The 9995-nt window shown below is 44.8% G+C and overlaps 1 long non-coding RNA gene across 1 annotated transcript; it reads left to right on the plus strand.

Moving 5' to 3' along the window:
• Nucleotides 1–939: 939 nt before the first annotated feature.
• LOC125964015 (uncharacterized) lies at nucleotides 940–4114 on the plus strand. Its single transcript, XR_007476508.1, has 3 exons — nucleotides 940–987; nucleotides 2839–2973; nucleotides 4050–4114. It is a non-coding gene; the product is annotated as an uncharacterized LOC125964015 (long non-coding RNA).
• Nucleotides 4115–9995: the final 5881 nt, after the last annotated feature.

Raw genomic sequence — 9995 nt, forward strand, 5'->3', positions numbered from 1 at the left:
CCTTACTAGTCATCTGATCTGAGGCATTTCCACTCTCTGAACTTTATCAGCCTTGCTTTCCTCACAAAGATATTGTAAGAATCAATCCAGACCATGGCTATGAAAGGATTTTACAAACTAAACAGTGATGAAAATTGACTCATTATTATTGTGGTCATACTTCTCTGTTTTTGTCACTCACCAAACTGGACAGCAAATTGCATGTTGTCTTCAAGAATCTTGAAATACACCACCCAATGATCCAAGCCCTGGAGTCACATGAAGAAGTAGTATGAGGCAGGTTTACACTTGGCTTTCCTGCCTGACTCATTCAGAAGTACCACATTCTAGACGGTGCAGCATTACCATGGCTGCCACTGTGACATGTGGTCAGCCCAGAAAGGCTGGGATGTGACATTCCTGAACAGATTCAGGCATGAAAAGAGAGAAGAAGAAAGCACAGCATTTGTAAACAGACAGCCTGGAGCTCATTTTCTGTACGCTTGTTTTGAAAGCCTGTGGTGGTACAGCTATCTGCCCATCACTGGATTTTATGTCCTTGGGAAGCACGCACTGCCACACACCTGCAGACTGCCTCAGCCAGGGCCTCACACTCTCGGACCACTGATTCCAGGAGGGTTGGGCAGGGGGATCACTTGCTGAGTTAACCACTCAGCCCTCCAAGGAATGAGAGGAGATGAAAACCAAAGGTGCCATCTGCAGGTGGTTGGAGACGCCCTGCACCGTTGGTTGCTGAGTTTTCCCGTGTGTGCATTTACTCTCTGCCCTCTGCCATGGCTGTCCTAAGGGTGACACGGGAAGAGGATTTTATCCCTTTTGAGACTTTGTGTCTAGTTTGGGGCCCAAGGGGGAGAGAGAGAAGCAGATCCACTGGTCCAGGCTTGGATGAGAGCATTTCTTTAATTAGACAAAGGAGACAGGCTGCCAGAGAACAAGCCAAAGAGCTCCTGGGGCACATCAACATCCCTCCTGTCTAACAATTAGCAGGTAATCAGCTGTTGGAAAATCCTCTGCTTGGGGTGGTACCAAGGAAGGGGCTGTAGTCATCTAAGTGAAAAAGGCAAGAGTCCAGAAGATGCTGAAAGCAAACACCATTGAGGGAAAAGCCTGCAGAGCTAGTTGGAGACCTGGGCTCCTGTCTCAGCCCTGCCATTGGCCTCTGCGTGAACTTGGCTGAGTCACTTGCCCTCTCTGGGACTACATTTTATGAAAGAGAGTAAGGCAGTGATCTCTTAGATGCCTTCTAACTAGGCTGACCAACCGTCTCAGTTTGCCATGACTGCCCTGGCTTTACTACTGAAAGTTTCCCATCCAGGAATCCCTGCTTCCAACTGAAAATTCCCCTACTTGATTGTTCTAGTATCTTCCCTCCGGGGTCTCAATCCCTTTCCTCTGTGCTGTAGAAGCCTGGATTCTTTGGATCAGAAAATCCCTGGGACGATTTCTTCTGCTAAGGGGTGTGTCAGGGGTGATATTCAAAGCATGTAACATCCTCTATGACCAGGGCACCAACCCATCAGAAAGGACCAGACCATAAACCCCAGGCTACTCCCTGCCCTGAGACATGAGCAACCCTACACTGAAAGTGGGCTTCCATCTTCAGATCTGTGATAATCCCACCTCTTTTTGTAGTCACACTAGTGACTTCAGGGCCGGTAGAGCTGAAGGGTGACCCAGCTTCTCTTTTGATCCTTGTTCTCAGACTGAAGGTGGTGACTCCCCAGTTTACTGGTCAGATCACCCTCAGCCCAGCTTTTTTTTTTTTTTAATCTTTATTGGAGTATAATTGCTTTACAATGGTGTGTTAGTTTCTGCTTTACAACAAAGTGAATCAGCTATACATATACATATATCCCCATATCTCCTCCCTCTTGCGTCTCCCTCCCACCCTCCCTATCTCACCCCTCTAGGTGGTCACAAAGCAGTGAGCTGATTTCCCTGTGCGATGCAGCTGTTTCCCAGTAGCTATCTATTTTACATTTGGTAGTGTATATATGTCCATGCCACTCTCTCACTTCGTTCCAGCTTACCTTTCCCCCTCCCCATGTCCTCAAGTCCATTCTCTACATTTTTATTCCTGTCCTGCCCCTAGGTTCTTCAGAACCATTTTTTTTATATTCCATATATATATGTGTTAGCATACGGTATTTGTTTTCCTCTTTCTGACTTACTTCACTCTGTATGACAGTCTCTAGGTCCATCCACCTCACTACAAATAACTCAGTTCCGTTTCTTTTTATGGCTGAGTAATATTCCATTGTATACATGTGCCACATCTTCTTTATCCATTCATCTGTCGATGGACACTTAGGTTGCTTCCATGTCCTGGCTATTGTAAAGAGAGCTGCAATGAACACTGTGGTACATGACTCTTTTTGAATTATGGTTTTCTCAGGGTATATGTCCAGTAGTGGGATTGCTGGGTCGTATGGTAGTTCTATTTTTAGTTTTTTAAGGAACCTCCGTATTGTTCTCCATAGTTCAGCCCAGCTTCTTACAGCCTTTAAAGTTAAGACCGCTCTGGGTACTGATGACTAAATCCAGAGTATAGTTTCTACCCTGAAACTAACTGGGCTGCCAGTTGTTTTTTCATTCAGAGAGGAGCCCCTAAATTATTTGGGGTTGAGGGAGTTTAAAGTCTCAAATAATGGTTGCCATACATGTATCAAGGGCAGAGGAAAGAAAACTCATGTGACCTCTGGCTCTCGCTCACCTCCATGCTTGTTGAGCCCATTTCATATGACCTCCCTGCCTGTTTTGGTCCTTCCTTCAGTGTCTCCCTCATCCGTTTGTGTTGTGTCTTGAGTGCGGTCACTTGCATTAGGCATTGTGCTACAGGTTGGTGAAGCTGAAGTTGGATATGACCCCTATGGTGACGCTGCAATGTGGCAGGGCAGCCCGACGTGAGCAGCTGTCCTGGGATGTGGCTTTTTTGCTCTAACAAATTGGAGAGCCATCCCAGCATAACTGAGGGTGAGTCATTCTGCCCCCGGGGTGACATCTGGGCCGGGCCTAGAAGGTGAGGAGGAGCTACGGGTGGGAGAAAGCAGGCATGCCAGGCATGGAAAATGGCACACACAAAGGCACGAGCTCTCTCCCACCCCCTCTGACCATCTCCCTTTGTCACTCACTGTGGGTGGCACTGTGGGCGGCAGTGGGTCAGGGATTGCTGGGCCAGAGGCCAAGGCAAGCAGAGTCAGCTCTCAGGCGACTGCCAGGCCCAGGGAGCCCTGGCACATCCAGGAGACTTCTTCCTATTCCCCAGAGCAAATGGAAGCTGCAGAGGTGAATTTCCTCCCTTTCCTTTTCGTTCCTCGGAATACCTGCGTCCTCCTGTATCAAAGGACCAGCTCTGACCCTGCCTTCACCCCCCAGGCCCCTCTCCACTCTGTTGCCAGTCGCTGTCGATCCTAGCCCTCTGGCCTACACTCCCTCCTGTCCAGTTCCACAGCTGCCACCAAGGTTCAAATCCTAGTCATGTCCCACCTGGTTGGTTGCAACAACGTCTACATCAATCCCGTGATTCAAGCCTCTTTGTTCCTTACTGTCCTGTGTGTGCTGCCAGATGAATCTTTCCAAAACAGTGTTTTGTTGACCTCATGCACCTGTTTTGAAATCTTTGTAAGCACATTTCCTCAGACCTCACCGTCCACTGTGTTCAAACAAGGCCACTTTCATATTCACAACCCAGTTGTCTTTGGCTCCTGCCTCTCTGCTGAAACTGGGCCTGTCTCTTCCAAATTGTACCCCAAGCAGTTCTGGGAAGCCCCGGGGTAGTGCTCTGAGCATCCAGGCCAGTCTGTGCATGTTTGCTAACAATCTGCACACAGGCCAGACGTACACCGAGGAGTGTTTGGAGACTCACATGATGTGACCTCTAGTATATGTGATTTTTTATTTTACAAAACAAACAAGACACTGCCCCAACAAAAACACCTGGTCCTTTGCCATAGATGATTTGAGAAGCACTGCCCTAGGGGATTCTCATACACAAGTAAGTCTGGCCCCTCTGTGCATTCCCTCATTTGCTCCCTGTTACCCACTGGCAGACCCAGAGTTGCTTTTTCTGGAAAACACAGTCCTTACTGCTTCTTTTCTTGGAGCACGGCTGTCAAGAGTCTTCATGCAAGAAGCAGCTTTCTTCAAAAAAAAAAAAAAAAAAAAACCAGCCCTTTTAACATTAAATTTGGGATTTCCATTTCATTTATTTGTTTATTTATTTATTTGGCTACGCTGGGTCTTAGCTGTGGCACGTGGGATGTTTAGTTGCAGCATGCGGGATCTTTTAGTTGCGTCATGCGGCCTCTAGTTCCCTGACCAGGGATTGAACCTGGGTCCCCTGAATTGGGAGCATGGAGTCTTAACCACTGGACCACCAGGGAAGCCCCTGGGATTTCCATTTCAAATCACTATTTGCCTTCTTTCTCCAAAGCATTTCTTTTTTCCTGTTTAGCATGGTAACTAAAAAAAAAAAAAAAAAAAAAAAAAAAAACACTTTAAAATCAACTTTACTGAAAGTTAAGTTCCATACCATAAAGTGCACTTATTTTCAGTGTACAGTTTGATGAATTTTGACCAGTGGTGATACTTATTAGATCACCACCCCAGTTAAGATATAAAACAATTTCATCACCTTAGAAAGTTCCGTTGTATTCCTTTGCAGCCAATCCCCACTTCCACCTGCAGTGAGAGGCAATAACTGCTCTGCTTTCTGTTACTTCTTCTATAGATTGGTTTGTCTTCCTCTAGAATATCACATAAAATGGGATCATCCAGAATGTGCTCTTTGATGTCTGGCTACTTTCACTCACCATAATGATTTTGAGATTCACCTATGATGTTGTATGCATCGTAGTTCAAGCCTTTTACTTGCTGAGAAGCATTCCATTGTATGTACCACAATTCGTTTATCTATTTTTCTGGGATACTTCCAGTTTTTGGCTACATGCGTAAGTTCTCTGAACATTCATGTGCAAGTCTTTGTTGGGACGATTGTTTTCATTTCCCTTGGGCAAATACCTAGTAGTAAGGTTGCTGGTCATATGGTAAAGACTATGTTTAACTTTGAGAGAAATCAACATTAATCCAGAGTCCATGTCTCTTTTGATGGGAATCATATGATTTCTAATGAGACCCCAGCTCCAGCTCTGGAAGATGTCAGTTGTGCCCTGCTCCAGGGACTCACCAAATCAAATTTCACATGGAGTGCTCTATCTTAGTGTCCTGACACTAATGCTGTTATGATCTGCTGTGAGTTGTGTTGCAAATACTAACCTGTGATAAAAACATATTTTAAAGTACCAATGTTTTTGAAAGATTTGCCTAAGAAATATAATGATATATAGAATCTATGTATATGTAGAATATATGTAGGGTTCAAGGTTATCTTTGGAATACACACATTTTCATTCACTTGCATTCTAATAGGCTTATCTTATCCATTGCTACAACTTGTAGTAAGTGGCTGTATTAGCATCCAGCCTAAGTTGTGTATAACAAAGACCCACAAAAACAGCAGCTAAATTAAATGAGAGAGAAGCCTATTTCTCAGTCATGTAAAACCCTGATGGAGCAGCCTATGGCTGGTAGGGAACCTCTACAGTCATTCGGGACCCAGGCTTCTTCCAGTTCACCATCCCTAGGAGTGGCCCCTGTCCTCATGATCCGGGATTGAAATCCAACTGTCATATCTACAATCCAGACAGAGGTGGAGGGGGAGGGGGAGGACATACTCCCTCCCCTAGGGACACATTCCAGAGCTTGACTTTGCTATTTTTGCTTACATCCCATGGGCCAGAATTTAGTCACATGGCCAAGCCTCACTACAAGGAATCCTGGGAAGTGTAGTAATGCTCCTACCTAAAACTGGGTTGCTGTATTACTGAGAAAGAAGGGAAGAAGTAATACTGAGGGACAAGAAGCAATTTCTGCCATTTGGCCATTATTGAAATATTATTAATAGTTATTTTCAAACTGTTGCAGTTTCTTATGCCCTACAGCATTTTGGTGGGTAATAAAAGTGTGGGCATGTCTGTAGGAGTGCTTTGTGCCTGGGAACAATGTCTTATAGGTGGTGTTGGAAAACAGGTTCCTTACCCTGATATTCTAGTGGCCACAGATTACTTATCCAAAAATTTCACCCTTTGGTTCCATATTGAGAGCTCTATTTTAGCCAAAAAGGGCCTTAAACAGATCTTTTTCCTTCTCTCTCATCGCTCATGTTGTTTCCTTCACTTAGAACCTTCCTCAGGTTCCTTGAATGTCCTGGGCTCATTCCCCACCTCAGCATTCTTGCATCACCTCACTCTGGGATGTTTTCCTCCAGAAAGCTTTTCAAACAGCCCTCTCCTTTCTGTGATTCAGATCTCATTTCAAATATCAAATGCTCAGAAAGTCCTTCTCTGAGTAAGTCTTCTAATACTACCTCTTCCTCACCCCACCTCATCACCCTACTTTATTTTCTTCATAGAATTTTCTTCACTACCTGAAATGACCTCATTCCTTTACTTGTTTATAGCTTTTCTGTGTCTTCCCCACTGGAATACTCTAGGAAATCCAAGGGCTTGTCGGCTGCCCCCTGCTGCATCCCTAGCTCAGTGAAGCACCTTAGAGGCTCAATACTACATTGCTTAAATTAACAAGTAACTGGACACCTTTTTCTCTCTCCCTAAATCTACTCATGCTCTAAAGCCCAGCCTACACCCTCCACTTGCCCCATGAAGTGTGTTTTGATCCTTTCCCCTCCCATTTGCCTTATGCCTGACTTCTTCTCAACTTTTAAGTTGAAACTTAAATGCCTCTACCTTGGAAGGGCCATCGCTACTGAACCCAGCTCAAGCAGGTCCCCATTGCTTTATTAGAGCATCCTGCTCATTTCCTTCAGGGCACTCCTCCTGACTTTAATTCTACATTTACTTACTTGTGCACTTATTTTTTGTCTCTCCTCACTGGAAGTTAAGCTCTAGGAGAGGAAAGTTATGTCTGCCTTGTTCACCTGTGTATCCCTTGGGCCCAGCATGGTGTCTGCTATCTACTAGGTGCCCCAGATACTTGAGGATTAATGGATGAATACCCAACCTGTTCTGTCTGTACCACTTCCCCAGGGAATAATGATTCTCTCCCATTACCTTAAACTGGTTTTCAATCTTGCAAAATTCCGCATGTAGGCAAGTATTGTCCCACAATTTTGTAAGCTCCTTGGAAACAAGAACCAGTTCCCTCTTTATACCTCTTCACCCCAGCATCCTGGGCTCCCTTAGATAAATTTTTCTATCTATTCCAGGAATATTAATAAGCATTACAAGGAAACTGGATTCTGTGGCCAAAAAGTTTGGTTGGGACTAGGATAAACTTTAAAAACTTTTTTTAAATTGCAGAATTTTACAAGGATTTTAACACGCTAAGGCATGCTATAAATCTCCAAGAGTGGAGATAAAATAGTCAGCCTCATTATTTGTACATTGAACCCTCCATGTCCTTTATTCAGAGACTCATCTTATGTGCCCTAAGCATTTAATGGTACACACCTCCTTTTCCTCTAGTTTTTCCTGTTCCTCTTTCTGCCTCCTTACTTCCTTCCCTGCTTTTTCTCCAGTCAGCCTCCCTTCTTGTTAAAACTCCGTTGCAAGTAGCCTTGACCCTGAACCCTCATTAGTGGTGTGCAGAGCACAGGTGTAATTGCTCAGCCCTACAAAGACCCACATATCTCTGGGTCTTATTTTCCACTCAGAGGATTTAGAAAATGGGACGATAAAGGATGCTTTCCTGATAAGTGTTTGGGGGGTGCCTTTTATATCTCAGACCATCTGTGGGGTCCATCTCCAGTTTGGAAGACGGAACTAGTGTTCAATCAGGAGCTGTGAGCAGGGTGTGAACCTGCTCCAACCTTAGGGTAGAGCAACAGGATCTCAGACAGCTCTGGGAGCCTTCCTCAGCATTGGACACTTTAATAGAAGTGAGTGTCTGACACCCCTGCTGAGATGTGAGTGTCTGATCTGAACTGTTGAGAAATGTTTCCTGGCTTACTATATGCATGAGGTATTGAGTACACCTGCGGTAGCAAGATGAGCAAACCAATAAAAACAACAAACCACAAACTGAACAAACAAATAAAAGACCACCCACATTTACCAGGGAAAGCCCCACACAGCTTTGAGAATACTTATTCTACATAACAGAATTCCAGAATGGCAGTCAGGAACTTAGAGAAAGCATTGTACTCACGGCAAAACTGAGGTCAAGTTGAAGTGTCTGCCCAAGGCCATACGCTTGAGGCTGTGACTGAGCAGGGATTAGCATCTGGAACGCCCAATTCTTAAGCTGGTGCCCTTTCAATTTTCCCCAATGTCTCAGTAAAGGATATTTTTAGTACGTTGTACTTATTAAATAAAGTTTTATGTTCTCTGATGCTGTCTTACAAGCTTGGGAGCCAAATGTTTTATAAGAAACACAAATTAGTTTATTCTATGTATCCATTAATTGATTCCATAGGACTATTTGGGGGCTCAGCTCAGTGGAGAAAGAACACCGTAAAATAACTATAAAGCAAGGTGAAGAAGGAAGTATTACTTTTGTCATGTTCCTTTGGGCTTTGTTTTGAATGTAAGCAGAGACCACCTTCAAAGTTGTCATAAAATCAGAATGTTAGAGCCAGAGGGCAATTGGAGAACACCCCCGTTTCATAGATAAGGAAACTGAGGCCCAGCAGTAATATCACTAGGTTAGATTGTATGAGCTAATTCATGTAAAATGATTATCACAGTGCCTGACGTAGACAAGCTTCAGTTAATGCTAGCTGCTGTTACTGTAATCACTTTCCTTGTCATCATCATTATCAACTTCATCATTTTTTGCAGAGGGCTCTTTCTGCTCTGATGATCTATGTTCCTTCTACGCTTTGTTGCAATCATAGTCTGGGCTCAGCAGGAGACAGAACCCTTCCTAATTCTATTCCTAGCAGTAGGACGGGGCATCCTCCTAATTGGGTCTCCTGGCCTGTTCCAGCCTGGGCTCCAGAAATAAACCAAGCCAAGCTTGAATGTCTGGGAAACGGGTACCACATTCCTAGCCAGACCCCATTCTTCAAGAAGAGGGAGGGAGAAGAGAATACTCTGTCTAAGCTCAGCTCCTAAAGTACATTATGAACCTGAGACTCCTAAGGCATCCAGGTCAGGTTCTGAACCCAATGTGGTCCTCCATAGATGGCAGTAGACAGACACCAAGCTTCAGTTTCATTTTTAAGTCCGTCACAGGGTGACCTTGGCCAAGTCGTTGTTTCATCATCTCAGGGATACATAAACCTCCTCTCTCCTTGCTAAGAATTTCCCGGGTGGAGTGAAGTGGTGTCATATGCCAACAGGTAGTGGGGGATGGGAAAACTGGCAAAAAAACGCATGATACAGATACAGATGTTAGGGGGGAAGGTGAGCTTTGTTTGGTGTTACCCTTGAGGGACTGGGATCTACAGAGTAGTCTCAAGGCATGAAGGGAGCACGCTAGGACGTGGAGAGCGATCCAGGACCTGTGCCCAGGGGCTGCTGGAGAAGCAGGTAGTTAGAGCCATTGTCAGCTGCTCTAGTGCTTGTTTTGCTACCTGCCTTGGAAGATTTTTCACCCTCTTTACCCTCTCTCAGTTGCCGGCTTCAAGTAAACAGTTTGGTGAGGTTGTGCCATCAGAAGACAAGGCGCACTGATTTGCTGTGCTTTTCACTTGACACTCACTTTAAACACTGATGTACTTACTGCTTAGGACTTTGGGCATCTTGCCATGGTGAGGCTAGTGGTGGGGCAGTGGTGGTGAAGAATTACGCTGTTTATAAGAGCAGTTTCCCTTTGGTACTGTGAGGAATACAACACCCTTCAGAAGTGCAGGATCCCGTGTGCATCATGTTTTATTTGCCTCTGCCTGAGAGGGCCATTACAGGGTTTGGACTAGACGTTAAAACAATGTGTCACGTACCTCTAAGTAGAGACAATACTGTTGTACAGCCCTCCTA

This window comes from Orcinus orca, chromosome 3 (genome assembly GCF_937001465.1).
Source record: "Orcinus orca chromosome 3, mOrcOrc1.1, whole genome shotgun sequence".
NCBI classification, from domain to species: Eukaryota; Metazoa; Chordata; class Mammalia; order Artiodactyla; family Delphinidae; genus Orcinus; species Orcinus orca.